Source organism: Ascaphus truei, chromosome 2, assembly GCF_040206685.1.
Source record: "Ascaphus truei isolate aAscTru1 chromosome 2, aAscTru1.hap1, whole genome shotgun sequence".
Taxonomy (NCBI): Eukaryota; Metazoa; Chordata; class Amphibia; order Anura; family Ascaphidae; genus Ascaphus; species Ascaphus truei.
Genome location: NC_134484.1, coordinates 60,440,029 through 60,455,454, shown reverse-complemented (window position 1 = coordinate 60,455,454; position 15,426 = coordinate 60,440,029). Strand labels below are relative to the sequence as shown.

General features: G+C 43.2%; 1 long non-coding RNA gene across 1 annotated transcript in view; it reads left to right on the top strand.

Moving 5' to 3' along the window:
- Nucleotides 1–15,061, top strand: part of LOC142478723 (uncharacterized) — a 132,576-nt gene extending 117,515 nt beyond the window's left edge. Inside the window, exon 3 of the long non-coding RNA XR_012793466.1 lies at nt 14,455–15,061. This is a non-coding gene — a long non-coding RNA (uncharacterized LOC142478723). The remainder of the gene's footprint in view (nt 1–14,454) is intronic.
- Nucleotides 15,062–15,426: the final 365 nt, after the last annotated feature.

Below are 15,426 nucleotides of genomic sequence, written 5' to 3'. Positions count from 1 at the left end.
GACCTTCTCTAAACAAGCAGAGCAAATAAGGCATATTTTGCAAAAACACTGGGGGGTTCTGAAATTGGATTCAGAACTAGATCCTTATACTGTACAAAAACCAAGAATGGTATTTAAGAAAGCAAAGACCATCGGTAATTCTATATCTCCCAGTTTATTTAGCTCAAAAAGTAAAAACACCACACAGCTACCAAGGGGATTCTTTAAATGTGGCAATTGTAACCTTTGTAGATATGCGGAACCTGTCAAATCCTTGAGGGATATCTATACTGGTCATATCTATAAGATCGAGTCCTTTATGACATGTAATACTGATTTTGTAATTTATCTATTGAAATGTGCATGTGGCAGTGGTTACATAGGCAGGACCATTAGATCAGTGAAAGTGAGAATCACAGAACATATACGCAGTATCAAAAATAAAGATGAACGTTTCCCAGTAGCGCGTCACTTTAATACATGTCGATATGGATCCATTAAAACACTTACATACAGTGCCATTGAGAAGATTTCTATACATCCCAGAGGAGGAAATAGGGAGGCACTATTGAATCGCCGAGAAATGTTCTGGATTTATGCCCTTGGGACAATGGCACCCAGGGGTATGAAACAGGACTGGGAATTGAAACATTTCCTTAATTAATTAAATAAATTAATACTCTATCTATACTTTAGTAGCTTGGGGGAGTTATTCATCTCTGAACTCAGGAATTCTTTGAGGTACATAGTGTTTCATGTTAAGTGCTCTCTGCCTAGCTTCTCCCAGGAATACGTATTATATCATGTACAATACATAAATCTTAATCAGAATGAGCAGAAATATGTCCTTATTTAGAGTACAGTAAGGGCAAATGAAAAAACTATATCATTTATGACAAAAGCTTAGTTAATGTAAATTATGTATATTTGATATATTCATTACATGATATTGCCCTTTGTAGTACCTTAGTACCTCCACTGCGGATATAAGATTCGCAACATAATTTTTAATGTCTAATATTTAATGTTTATTGTTCTTGTTTGTCATGTATGTTATTAACTTTATTGGACATGTTATATCATGTTTATTGTATCTTGCTTTTCCCCCTTGTCTTATTGTCTCTTCCTTCCCTCCCCCCCCCCCTTGCCCGATCCCCTCACGTGGCGACTATATGAGAATTACTAGCTTAAACAGTGTTGTGCCGGGAAGACCAATGTTATTGTTTATGGCGGTTGCTTAGCAGCGTCGCGGCTTGTGCTGCTTGAGGGGTGTGCGCACGGCTTATTATCATGCGCGTCATTATCCAACACACACGATCTGACATCTGATTGGAATAGATTAGCAACCAATGAGGTTCCTTACCGGCGATTTTCGCGCCTAAACATATAGCGCGATGACGCAAGGGGGAGGGGTTTACTGTATGAGAATTACCAGCTTAAACAGTGTTATGCCGGGAAGACCAATGTTATTGTTTATGGCGGTTGCTTAGCAACGTCGCGGCTTGTGCTGCCTGAGGGCTGTGCGCACGGCTTATTATCATGCACGTCATTCTCCAACCCACGCGATCGGGCATCTGATTGGAATAGATTAGCAACCAATGAGGTTCCTTACCGGCGATTTTCGCGCCTAAACACATAGCGCGATGACGCAAGGGGGAGGGGTTTACTGTATAAGACAGGGGGAACTGAAGACGCGAGTCAGCCCTATGATTAAGGACTACGCCAGTCCGAAACGCGTCAGAGTGTGTCCCCCATACCATGCTTTTTCAATAAAAACATATTTTTAATCAACACCTTGCTGGTCTCCCATTCCTATGAGCTGTGCACCGCTGGAATCTTCGGATCTCTTCTACTACTACATTGCACACTGAGCGTGGATGCACGCACCCAGGGAAGCAGCCCTATGTGAGTATTGTATGTCTCTTTCCTTTGAGACTTGATGACCGGTAACAGTGCAGCAACACAAGGGTCATGTATGGCGCAATCCTACAAACTAACGGTATGTTAACCCTTATTTATTTTTTCATCTGATAACGTTATTGTGGATGCATTTATTAAGCACTGGGTCCAATACCTTGCTGTGTTCATAGGCTGACTTCCCAAAAGTTTATGAACTTTATTACCTATTCAAGTTCAGATTAGATTGAGCACTGTATTTGGGACTCACGCCCCATAACTACACATTAAATAATTTTGAATGTGCCGATGTTTGCGCAGAGAGAGCAACGGATCTCTCTCTGCTGCAAACACATCTCGCCCCCGCCGGCCTATAGTATCATTGATGTGCATATACAGTACTATATGTGTATGTTAGGGGTTATAGGGGACGGCTTCAAAGACAACAGCTCACAAACGCCCCCATGAATTTTTACACGGCATTGCAGTATTGCAGACAGCGGGAATAAAATACTTAAATCACAGCCGCGAAAATAACGCAATACACTCCGGGCGAAAACGACACAAAACCGCACATCACCGGGATATTCTGAAATTCGCGGAGCTAGCCGAGTTAGAATAAAGTTGGTCGCCACTGTATGCAGATGACACAATCCTATATGCACAAAGCCATAGCCTCTCTGACCTTCAACACATACTTCAGTGTGACTTTTTGAGACTCGAAAACTGGATTTCCCAAAACAAACAGTTTTTAAACACTGACAAGACTGTAACAATGGTATTTGGGACCAAGACTAAATTTTTAAAGCTTCCAGTCACTGAGCTACAGATTAGAACCAACGCTAACACCATCCTAAAGCCTGTCACTAGTTTTAAATACCTGGGCATATGGTTTGACTCCCACTTAACATTCGGGGTGCATATTGATACCCTGACAACCAAGACCAATGCCAAACTAGGGGTACTTTACAGGAACAAATCCTCCCTAAGTCTCCTGGTCAGAAAGCGTATCGCACAGCAGATGCTAATGCCAATTATTGACTATGGAGACATAGTATATGGCTCGGCACCTCAAACCCACCTTAGAAAACTTGACACCCTCTACAATGCAATTTTTTCGTTTTGTTCTCCAATACAACTACAACACACATCACTGCAAAATGCTCAAAGAACTAGATTGGTCATCACTTGAGTCTAGGCACAAAGTTCACCTTTCCTGTCTTGCCTTCAAATTCTTTCTGGGAAGCTACCCAGCTATCTGAACAAGCTCCTCACCCCTACCACATGCAGCACTTATTATTTGAGATCTGACTCCAAAAGACTGTTCATGGTCCCAAGGCTCAACAAAGTATCCGGCCGTTCCTCCTTCTCTTACCGTGCACCCCAAAACTGGAACAACCTACCGGAGACTCTCACATCCACCACCTGTTTAAGTTCTTTCAAATCTAAGGCTGTCTCACATTTTAATCTGGTTTGTAACTGTTTCATGCGCCCATAATATATATTATCTTTAACTGTGCATGCAATGTCTTGTATATAAGGTACACCCTGTTCATTTATGTAACTGTATTTGTAACCATGTATTATTTGTCTTAACTCTGTGCCCAGGACATACTTGGAAATGAAAGATAACTCTCAATGTATTACTTCCTGGTAAAATATTTTATAAATAAATAATAAATAGGTTTAATGTATATACATATTGTATGGAGACATCATTGATCTCAATTTAGGAGCGCATTTTTTAAAATCTGGTGTCTTAGTTTATTAACATCATTTGAAATTTATAAGATAGATGCCCTCAAACAGTTCCTTATACCCACTACCAAGTCACAGGTAAGGTCCTGTATCAATTATACAAAACAGTGAGTTGTCCAAAAAAAATCTCACGTTATATACAGGGTAGTTGCATATAGGAGTCAAATTACATAATTACATTATACCAAAAAGAATATTTAAAAAAAAATCTTTTTCTATTTTTTTTGTAACACTAAATGCTGAAACCAGAGTGCAAGTGTGTGGGTCTTACTGTATGTTCCTCTTTTTAAGGTTTTTTTATCAGAACTACATTGATAGGGTAAAGAAGATTCAAGGGAAAGGCCTGGGACTGTGGAACCCAAACATCAGTAACTTTTGGACTCCTCTATGGTGGGGCTTGGGCTAGTGCTGTTTCTAGGGCCTTCATTCACCATGCACCCAAATTCCTATCTGAACAAACTTTTGGCAGATGTCACCAACATTGCAAGCATTTGTACCACTTTTTAGTGTATGTAAATTACCTTTGATATATCTATATTAATTAGGGGGCTTATTCTTTGTTCTACTATAGTGCCTCATCGGGCACTGTTGCACAGAAACTGCTATTGACTTCAACTGGAGTTTCTTTGCAATAGTCCGCCAATCGGCACTATCTATGTTTAATAAATAACCACACTTGTCTCTTTTTGGTTATTTTATTGCACATTGAAGAACTAAGGAAAGAGGCATCGACATCACCCTACTGAGTGTGAACAAATCTGCTAATGCCTCAAGTGAATTGTAGAATTCCCATTTTTTGTAGAAAACGATGTAACCGCATGATTATTTTTTTTTTTGCACATCCTGGTAGTATTTTACATGGCACCCTTCACTTGTCATAGCCTAACAAAATATTTAATAGCAGGAAGAGAAGGATAATTACTTACAGTCACAATCGGTACATGTGAATATCATTCATTACTTAGACATGTGTGGCACTAAATGGTCCGATGAGGTTTAAATTAAACCTTGACTAAAACAGTTCATTAGTTGACAAATGAGGTTGTAAATGACTAACAAAACTCATTGGGGTTTTACATTAAAGAGGGATAATGCCCTGATCGGCACTATTGGAATTGAATGAATAACTCCGTTTTAATGGTACTGGTAGAACAACGTATATAAGAAAGACGGCATACAGTAGTTTAGTCAGTTTGACACATTAGGCTTAAACTAAGGCTGCTATTAGATACAGTATAGAGATGGAGACAATGTTCTTGCAACCCGTGTTGTGCTGCAGCTGGACGTATACAATGCACCAACGGGAGAAACAGCCATTTTTTTTAATCAGCCAGATGTTATTTTCCCTGCGTTGCCTACAGATTCACTAAGCTAATTTAATGCCAACAGAGCCTCTGCACATTAATTTATTTTTATATGTTTAGCAATGCTTCCCCCCCCTGGGAGATTTACCCTGGCTACAGTTCTGTGTGGTGCTCGGTACCTGTTTGGCTCAGGACATGCTGAGTGTTCCGCGGTGTAGTGGGGAAACAGGACAGGCTCATGGTGATCCTGGATGTTCTTTCTTGGTGCCAGCGCCTCCAGCCATAGTGGGCTCCAGTAGAAATGAAGGCAATCCCCACCATGACAGTCTTTTATCCCGATACATCTGTCTAATAGATTGCGACTCAGCCAGATATATAAATAGGGATGGTCTTTATTCTGCAGCCACTGCATGATGTTCTTACAGCGATTGCAATCAGTTGTCAGGATAGCTTCCAGGATCCTGGATGGTACAGGCCTGCTGGTAATGATGAGGCTTCACTAGAGTAGTGGAATGCACCCAGCCCACGAGGGACTGAGCAGATCTTCCTCCCAGCCGGGAGGAGACTTGGCTTACATCCTCAACCCTTGAAGGGGAAGAGGGAACTGCCTGAACCCCACCCTGTGAGGGCTGGGTTCATCTCAATTTAGGACACCTCCTCTTTGGTGCAAATGGGGAGGGCACAGGATCTGCATCCTTATTGGACACATGCAGACACATGCAGACTCCCAGGTCATCTCCACTTCTGCCACTCACAGAGGCTGCAGGAGGGGGAAAACCCCATAGGATAGCCATAGGATAGCCTGTCACTGCCTGGATCTTACTAGAACTTACATGAGAAGTAAGGCAGAACGTTTGCTGGCCCAGCCTTGGCTACATATGTTTTAAGGGAGGAACTGAGTAGAAATGTACGAACTTGCCAAGATTCGGTTTACGTCTGAAAAACTGCAAAAATGCTCCAAACCACCCTCTTGCCATTTTGTTTTTAAATATAAAAACAATAAACTAACTAGTTTTTTCTCTGTAAAACTGAAAAGGGATTATGCCAGCTCTAGAAGCTCAGTTAGTGAGGCAGGCATTACAGCGCTAGCAGTGGTAGAAGTACCTGTTTCTTTTGCAGGTACAGGGAGGAAGCACATGCAGTGGGCAATGACACATAAAACACAGTGTTTCTCACAGGGCAAACATTTTATTAGGAGTGTGTCCAGGCCCCCCACCCCTTTCCCAACCACCCATGCATGTCAGGTGCACTGATGGAAGCTCAGTCTGGCAGCTCAGCACACAGGCATCCAGTAAGTACTGTGTATTGTAATTTGATTTGGAACACAATTAGTTACAAACACAGATTTCTACATAATTTGCTATTTAATCATCTTCCTCCTCCTCCTCCTCCTCCTCCTCCTCCTCCTCAGAAGAGGGAGACCAGCATAACATAGTCATGGAAAATGGATGTAATGAGTGTAAACCTTTCCACAGTGTTACTAGACCAGTTCTATGAACCGTTAAATGAACCGAAGAGCGCTGAACACTCATTCAGATAGCATGCTGGCTGGTTGATAGCTGAGGCATTGTACTGTCACATTCTCACCATCATCAAACCCAATCACCATACCTTAGCTTCATGTTCAAGTTGGAGGCATAACTGTGTCTACTAATACTAGTATCAGGAATTACCCTATAATTACTACTCCCCAGTGATGGTTCAGCATTTTTAGCAGTCACTAGTGTATTGAAGTGCGCATCCTAATTGTGATGTGTCCGGCCATAGTCCTTCACTCTTCTCCTCTGCCTTTTCTTTTCCACCAACGCTTGCATTCTAGAAACAAGTTTCTCCCTGCACTGTGCTACTGTCTGCTTCTCCCTAGGCACACATTCTTTAATTTGCTTCTTTAAGTGAGGGTCTAGAAAAGTGACCAGAAGATATTCCTCCTTTTTTATTTTAAAATTGTATTTTATTGTTCTTTTTTACAAGTTCTATTTAGGAGGGGGGGGGGGAGGGGTACAAAAGATAAAATGGGTAAGGGGGGTACATTTCAATCTTGACTTTGTTCACGGTACTTCCATTTATACTTTATTACATATACATTTGCATTTTGGATTGGTTCATATCACAGATACATGATTACTGGCTAGATATAATGTGAACAGAACGTTTTTAAACATTAGCTTCCCAGTAGATCATCCATGGTACCCATATCTTCAGATATCCTTCATAACTATACTGAATTAAACTGGTAAGTTTTTCCATTATCATAATATAATTTAGTTTGTTTTTGACCTCTGCTATTGTCGGAGGAACATTCTGCTTCCAGTATTTAGCTATAACTGCCTTAGGCTTCGGGCATGGTCAGCGCTTAGGTGCTGACCCATGCTGAGGCGCGCTGCTGCTCGGCAGTGAGCCCCTCCATCTGCAATGAGAGCGGCTTTAGCAGGGGCTCGTGCACGCTTCCGCAAGTGTGCAGAAGCGTAGGTTTTACCAAATTTTTAGTTTCTGCGCTCGCCGGAGCGCAGGGCCGGTCACGTGAGCGGTTCGCCCAATGAGGGCGAACCAGCTCCGTGACATCACAGCCCCCCCCCCCGACACCCCCCCGGATGGCACGTGGTCTAAGGCCAGGGAAAGCACCCGCTTTCCCTCAGCCTCAGCGTGCCTCCACCCGGCTGGATTCACCCTGGACGCAGCCTTAGCTGAGGACACAATATGTATCATTAGTTTGTCTACATTCCTTTCTATATCCCCTGTTGGTTTTAGGATTACTACTGTCTCTATATTCCATGGGCAGTCCAGGCCCGTGATTCTCTTTATTAGTCTTTTAATGTTTCTCCAGAATATTGTAATCTTCTGGCATATCCACCATATATGTTTGAATGTGCCTATTTGGCAACAGTTGCACCAACATAGGGGGGAGGTGGCTTGAAAGAACGAGTGGAGTCTGGCTGGGGTGTAATACCACCTATGTAGTATCTTGAGATTGATTTCTCGAACTGCTGAGCACCTAGATGATCTAACTGATCACTCATATATTTCCTTCCACTCTTCACTCTCCAGCGCTAGCTCAATATCATTTTCCCAGTCTAGATTGTTTTTACTTGGTAGCTCGGTTTTCTATGTAGTCAGAGTCTGGTATAGTTGTTCTATAGTTCCTTTATGATATACCCTAGGTGAGTATAGTTTCTAGAAAATTGTTAGTGGTCTAAAAACATCCTGTGCAGGTTCTATTGAAGTGACATAGTGTCTTATCTGAAAATATTGGTACAGATGCATGTCTGGTAGGTCAAACTCCTCTTTTATTTCCTGGAATATTTTTATCCTGTCTGATTTTACAACATCCCAGAGTCTCCCCAAGCCTTTTTCTCTCCATATGTTGTCTGCTTTCGATTGGATGGCTGGGGTGAACTCTGGGTCAGACAGAATTGGGGTCAGGGGTGAGGGAACAGAAGAGACAGATTTAACTCTGCAAAGTGTATCCCATAGTTTTAGGGAATGTGAGATCACTGGTTGTGTTTTGACTGTCTCTTGCCTTGTCTCTCTCCTTAACCATAGTAATGTCGCCATGTCTTTTGTCTGGGCTACTGCTCTTTCTATGTCTACCCATGGTCTCGTACACTCCTCCATTGACCAGTATACCAGGGGACTTAACCTGGCCACTTCATAATATTTCATTAGATCTGGTTGAAACATGCCCCCTAGTCTTGTTGGTAGTCCCATTACTTTTTTCTTTATTCTTGGCTTTCTGCCATGCCTTATAAATGTTGTTATTTCCTTTTCTAGCTCTTTAATATCTTTTGTGGAACTCTAACGGGTAGTACCTGGAATAGATACAGCATCCTGGGTAGTGTGTTCATTTTTACCAATGCTAATCTGCCTGTCCATGATATTTGATGTCTGTCACAGGTCCTTAAATCTTTTTTCAACATTCAACACATCAATAGGAGGGAGGCCTTTTGGATTTATGAACTTAGCCCATATGGGCTGAATATTGATTTTGAGCTGGGCTCCTTTTTAGGTAGATGAGAGGGTTAAAACAAGCATTAAGTTAAGTGCAACCATAACCTAATGGATGGCACCTCACCCATTTGACTCTGTACCAGCAATTGCATATTAAGCGGTTTAAGCAAGTTTGTTTATCCTCTGGCCACAATATGGCATTTTTTGGTATACACATATGCCTATTATGATATGACAATTGGCCTCAATTTTGGGTATATGGTTATGAGTTGATATTTGAATGTTTTTAATGTATTGTATGTGTATTATGTTGTTAGAGACGTAGTGATCTGATATTAATGACATGCAAGCTATACAGCCTAATTGGGCAATTAACTTTAATTGGTTAGGGTATATGTATATGTCATTTAGTGTCAGTCTTTGTATTCCCTGAGGAAGTGGAGTAACGTCCACGAAACGCGTAGGGCAGGTGACACAGTCACTTTGAGCTTGGTACTGGACTTATTGGGACACTTGGTTACATTTGCGCCCCATTGCAGCCGTCAGTTCTTGGCATACAGGACGCACACACTGTCCCTTAAAGGGCACGGGCACACTCGCGCGTGGGCGCACTGAGATAGCTTGTGTAACCGGAGAAGGAAGTGAGGAGAACAGCCTCTCGTGGAGTAGAGCTGTGAGCCCCACGAGCGGGCCTCCAACACTGCCACTGTTCCTGGTAACCCCTGGAGGGAGGGTCAGCACGAGAGTCGCGGTGCAGCAGGAATTACATCTCTGACAAAACATCAGCAGCACCCAGAGGACTCTTTGTTGCATTGCCTGTATATACCTTGCTGCTTGTAAGTAGGGCTCTGATTTTTGTAAGCAGAAAAAGCGAAAGGCGAAAGGCGGTTGCCGTTTCCACGCCAAGGCAAAAGCGACAGGCTAAGGCCAATAAAGAAAACCTTCTGCTGACCCCAAAGGCTAAGGGTTTTCATAGATGTCAGCCTTATTATGTCAAGAAGATATACAGGCATACCCCACATTAACGTACGCAATGGGACCGGAGCATGTATGTAAAGTGAAAATGTACTTAAAGTGAAGCACTACCTTTTTCCCACTTATTGATGCATGTACTGTACTGCAAACGTCATATACGTGCATAACTGATGGAAATAATGCATTTGTAACAGTCTCTATAGTCTCCCCGCATGCGCACAGTTTCGGTACAGGTAGGGAGCCGGTATTGCTGTTCAGGATGTGCTGACAGGCGCATGCGTGAGCTGCTGTTTGCCTATTGAGCGAGATGTACTTACTCGCGAGTGTACTTAAAGTGAGTGTACTTAAACCGGGGTATGCCTATACGGTGATGTACTCTCGACGCAAAACGATTGGCAGCCAACTCATCGAACCCGCAGACCACTTCCTCCCATACGCTTCGACGACTCTGCCGCCGCTGTCCCGGAAATCTTCAGCCCGTCTTCTCCACCCCTCGTCCTTGACGCTGCCGCCGCCCTCACGGAAACCCACAGGCCATCTTCTCCAGTTCTATCCGACGACGCTGCCTCTGAAATCCACGGGTCACTTTCTCCTTTGCTCTTAGACGACTCTGCTTCTCGCTCAGAAATCCAAAGGTCACTTTCTCCATCCCTCTTCGACGACGCTGCTGCTTCTCCTCTACCGGATATCCACAGGTCACCTCCTCCACTCTTCTTCGATGTCGCTGCTGCTTCTCTCCATGGAAACCCCATCTCATCCTCTGTTGCACCCATCCCCCCAGATGTTCACACGCCATGCACAAGAAGCAGCTCGTTAGACCGGATGCTGAATGGGATAACTGTGGATCTCCCCTGGAATTCTATTGTGCTAGCAAAGATAGATCTGCTTCTGGAGACAATGCTAAATGTGGAGCAAAGGATGCTACAAATGGATCAACGGATGATACATATGGATCAACGGATGGATCGACGGATGGAGAAGATAGAGGCTGACATAGCGGGCATACATTATTTGCTCGGTGTTAATGCCTGTTTCCCCGACGCTGGAGCAGGGGGTGACATGGATGTGATGAATGGGGCCTTCGACCCCCTTCCATCACCAAGCGCACCCCCTCCACTGCAGTGTACATGTATGCTGTTGAGGAGGACATGACAACCCCGTCAAGACCACGCCAGGAGACAACACGGCGACCAAGACCGGAGGAAAGCTTTCTCCCAGACAACCTACCATCGCCCGTCGCCTCAAGCACATCCACTCCCAAAAGACCTACAGTCGCTCGCATTGATACGGTGCCCGACATCACCCTGTGCGATCTGCCACCGGCGCTCAGGGAGAAGTATAGGGTGAAGAATGCTGGTGCACCCCACAAGTATGCCATGTTACTTTTTAAGCACCATGTTCCCTACTCGTTGTACTGCGACTGGGCCTTCAAAGTGAACTACGACGGAAATTGCGTTAAAAAGGCGCTTCCTGCCAATTTAAGACGGAACATTCGGAATGAAAGGCGGCGCTTTTATCCAATTACAGATCCTGTAATGAAAGGCGTTCGAGACTGCATTAATGGCATTTTGCGCCATGCAAGGAATCGGCCATGGACGGACAATGCGGAGGACTTTCTGTAAGACCATACTGTTGTGCTGAACTGTATTGTACTGTACTGTACATGATTTGACCTGCTGTACTTAAATAAAGGAGATGTTGTTGTGTGTTTTTTTACTTGTATTTATACAGAAATGTTTTAATTTGCTGTCCACACACCAGTCCCTGGGGGCCGCAAACAGGCACGGTTTTCAAAGGTTACCCTGAAAACCCGCCCTGTTTGCTGCCCTCAAGGACTGTAGTGGTGCAGACTGTTTTGCACACCATCCCACTGTACAGTATATGTTTTGACTTGTCATTCTTTAATAAAGGAGATGTTGCATTTTGCTTATTTTATGAATAAAGAATTTGTTTTTAAAACATGTGACTGTAAACCATACTGACTGACATAAATGTTTTCACAAATGTAGCAGTAAACCATACACCTGTTGATGTTTTGAATTGCTGTGCACTTAAAATGTTTCTACATTGTTCAGTATTTGTAAATAAATGTTTTTGTACTTACTCCACCAATAAAAGAACATGTTGATTTGTCTTACATTGTTTCCATTTGCTCTTTTGCTACTGTAACAAAATACAGTGTTTCTAGAATGTCGAGGCATACTGCACTGTATACTGTAGGCATGCTCAGTATAAGAGTATTAAAAAAAAAATAGAAGACACAAACTGTACTATACTGTATGTACTGGCACTGTATACTATAGAAGACACATAATGTATGTGATACATGTAGAATAAATGCATAGTTTTTATTTTTTCGGGTTTATTACACAGTATACTGTACTGTATATAAAAAAGTATTGTACAGTATACTGTACGGCCGGAAAACATCAGCATACTGTTTCAGGTACAGTATTCTATCCTAATCAATAACAACGGCAACTAAACTGTAGACTCTGGTACGTGGGTTTTTTAATCCGATTCAGCAATGTGCAGGCATTGTTACACAAAGCGATATTATCCATCAAAATCCCTCCATTAGCCGTTTTCTTTTCTGAGGAAAAACAAAAAGAAAAGTTTTACTGTAATGGTCAGCCCCCTAAAGAAGTACCCAGCCAGTCCCACCAATAATTTTCTCGGGGGGGGGCATCTCCTGTTCACATGCGCATGCGCCTACCGTCGATGCGATGACACGCATATGCATTTCGAGAAGGCTCCAATGCGCATGCGCCTAGCGTTCCCCCAATTGTTCAGTATCTGCAGTACTGTAGAAGCCGCTCAGCCAATGATATTGCTTACAGGAGAATCGCTTGACTTTTGAATCGCACCGATATTGATACTGTATTGTCAAAATAATAAAAACACAGAAAATAATACGGCAACAATACTCACCATAGTATTTCCCATTCAGCTGGCGCCGGCGCCGGTCCACTGCCAGTCCAGTGTTCTTGATCATCCACGTCAATAGTTTGCAGTGGGACAAGTCCACCTGTAGTCAACTGATGAGGCTGGAAATTGCTTAGGTACTGCTGCGGCCGAGTTTATTCGAGCATTTGCCCGTTCTCGGCCGCAGCAGTAACCTGGCGCGCGCCGGAGGGTGCCGGGCACGCGCCGAAGCCTCGGAGGAGAGGCCCGCCGATCGGGGCTTCCCCCTCTCCTCACCGGGTCCGCCGGGTCCCCCGGAACGTCCCGCCGCCGTCCTCACATCCGCGCGACACCAGGGCTCCCTCGGGGCGGCACAGGCACAGGCACCCGATGACGCGTGACCGCGCATCGGTGATGCGCGGCACCCTGAGGGAGTGCGGCTCGCAAGCCGGGACATATCCCGGCTTGCGGAATGAGCCGTACTCAAATAAAGTGTGCCGCCTGTGTACATGCAAGCTTGATCGAAACTGCACGCAAAATCCGGCTCAGGCTCAGGGTTGTCACTGACGGCGGGACCGTCTTTGGAAGCCGGTGCTGGTGCATTGCTTGGCAGCGACTGTCGTTTCTTAGTTGGTTTTAACACGACCCTTCGCCTTTTGCCGTCATCATGATCATAGATACAGGAAAAAGCCAGTGATATACACCAATACCCTCCAACAAATTGTGGCTCAATACGATAAAAACAGGGATCGCTACATAACCTTTTCCTTATTGCACGCTTCCACGTATGAGGAGTTGGCAAAAATTTGTAAAAGTCATAGTTTTCGATAAAATACTGATAAATTTGAACAACTGTTGCCATCTTATCCTCTGTTGCATTAATCGCGGCCCATATCAAATACGCGTAACTTCTGTCGGGTTTTTGGAAAGCGGGCTGCACTTGAACACTCATGGTGGGCGGGTCTCTGGAGAATACTGTAACTGAAACTGGTCTTTGTCTTTCTTTAATATGAAAAGCCTAAATTGATACATTTTTGCAACCTCTTCCTTCTGTCTCAAGGCCAAGTTACAATAGCACACCATGGTATATTTTTTAAAAGAAACACCTGCAAGTCGACACATTACTGAAGCACATGCGCATTACAATTCATGAATATCTGCCATCTGGCGGACACGCGAAGAACTGCAACCTATTAAATCCGAACCATTCTCAATAAACGCATGAACCGCGCGTCAGCCGCGCATGACCCGTGGCTGGGAACGCAAAATGAACGCGGCATGTGCCAAGTGAGGAGCGTCGCATTCCAGGAAAAAGCCAGGGAAAAACTGGCGATTTGTTAGAATAAAAGCTGCCGCAGCAGTACTGTAAACCTCTAGTCATATTGTAAAGTGCTGAACCCTATGTCATGCACGCTTTGTCTCCAACTCCCCCCCAAAGCAGAAGTTACAAGGCACTGTAGTCATAATATACTGTTCCCCATGTTATGCCTTTTCCCCCCAAACTCCCCAAAACCTAATGTACTGTAAACCTCTAGTCCTATGGTAAAGCGCTGTAGCACATGCAATGCATGCTTTGTCTATTCCACCCCCCCCAAAAGCAAAAGATACAAGGCATGCCCTTTCTCCCCCAAAATCGGGATTGAATAATGTATGGTGAGATTGTAAATATATAATATTGTCTCTTTCTTTACAGACCAAGATGTCCAAGAAGCACAAGCCATTGAGAAGAAGAAAAAGACAAGATTGTACATTTGGAAGAAGAGGCGACATTGTATTTTTGTATTATACATTTTTCCTTTGTTATCCAGAAAAAAAAGAATGGTTCATTCTTTACATATAATTTTTGAGTGTGTTCATGTTTTACTGTTTACACACTTACAGTAGTACAGGTACAGGACTACACCGTACTATACATAAAGTTGTAAAGGCATTTAAATATATATAAATATCTGACATACAGTACAGTACCGTATACAGTATATCAATCTTGAAATTAAGTTGCTTTTAGTGCTTAAATAGTACTATAAAAAAATAAAGTACTGATGTACAGTAGTTTAAATATAGTATATCTAAATATTGTTAATCTTTGACATACAGTACACTATAAAAATCATTAAAATCCACTACATACTGTAATGTGGGCAAAAAGTGGTAGAACGGCGCCAGACCTATTTTAACAATACTGTACATTTCAAATTCAATAAAGTTAGTTGTAGTCCCGCAGCCAGAGTCCCCGGGAGGTTATTGAACCTCCTCCATGTGTGAACGTCAGAAAAAGAATTGATAGTCCTCCATCGCGTGGTCTTATTGCTTCTTTCTCCGTATTATGTAGAGAGAAAAACAGAAAACAAAAACACACCACAAACCAGTGGTATAATATGCGTTGATATCACTAGGGATGTTAGTATAGAGATGAAGTTAAAGAACTTTACATTTGCCTGTGCTTTGTTCTTGCTGCATGTATTCCTCTATACCCTTCCTGCTGTTACCTGCAAATACTGGGGTCCTTTCTATCTCCACTCTCATAGTAATAATCAATAGAAGTATAATAAGGTCCCAGGTGAATGAATCTCAGGAAGGCTTCACATGTATTGTAGGAAACCCAAGCAGGCAATGAAATCCAATTGCAGATGATTGTTTGTTTGGGATCACTCAAGGCTTGGGA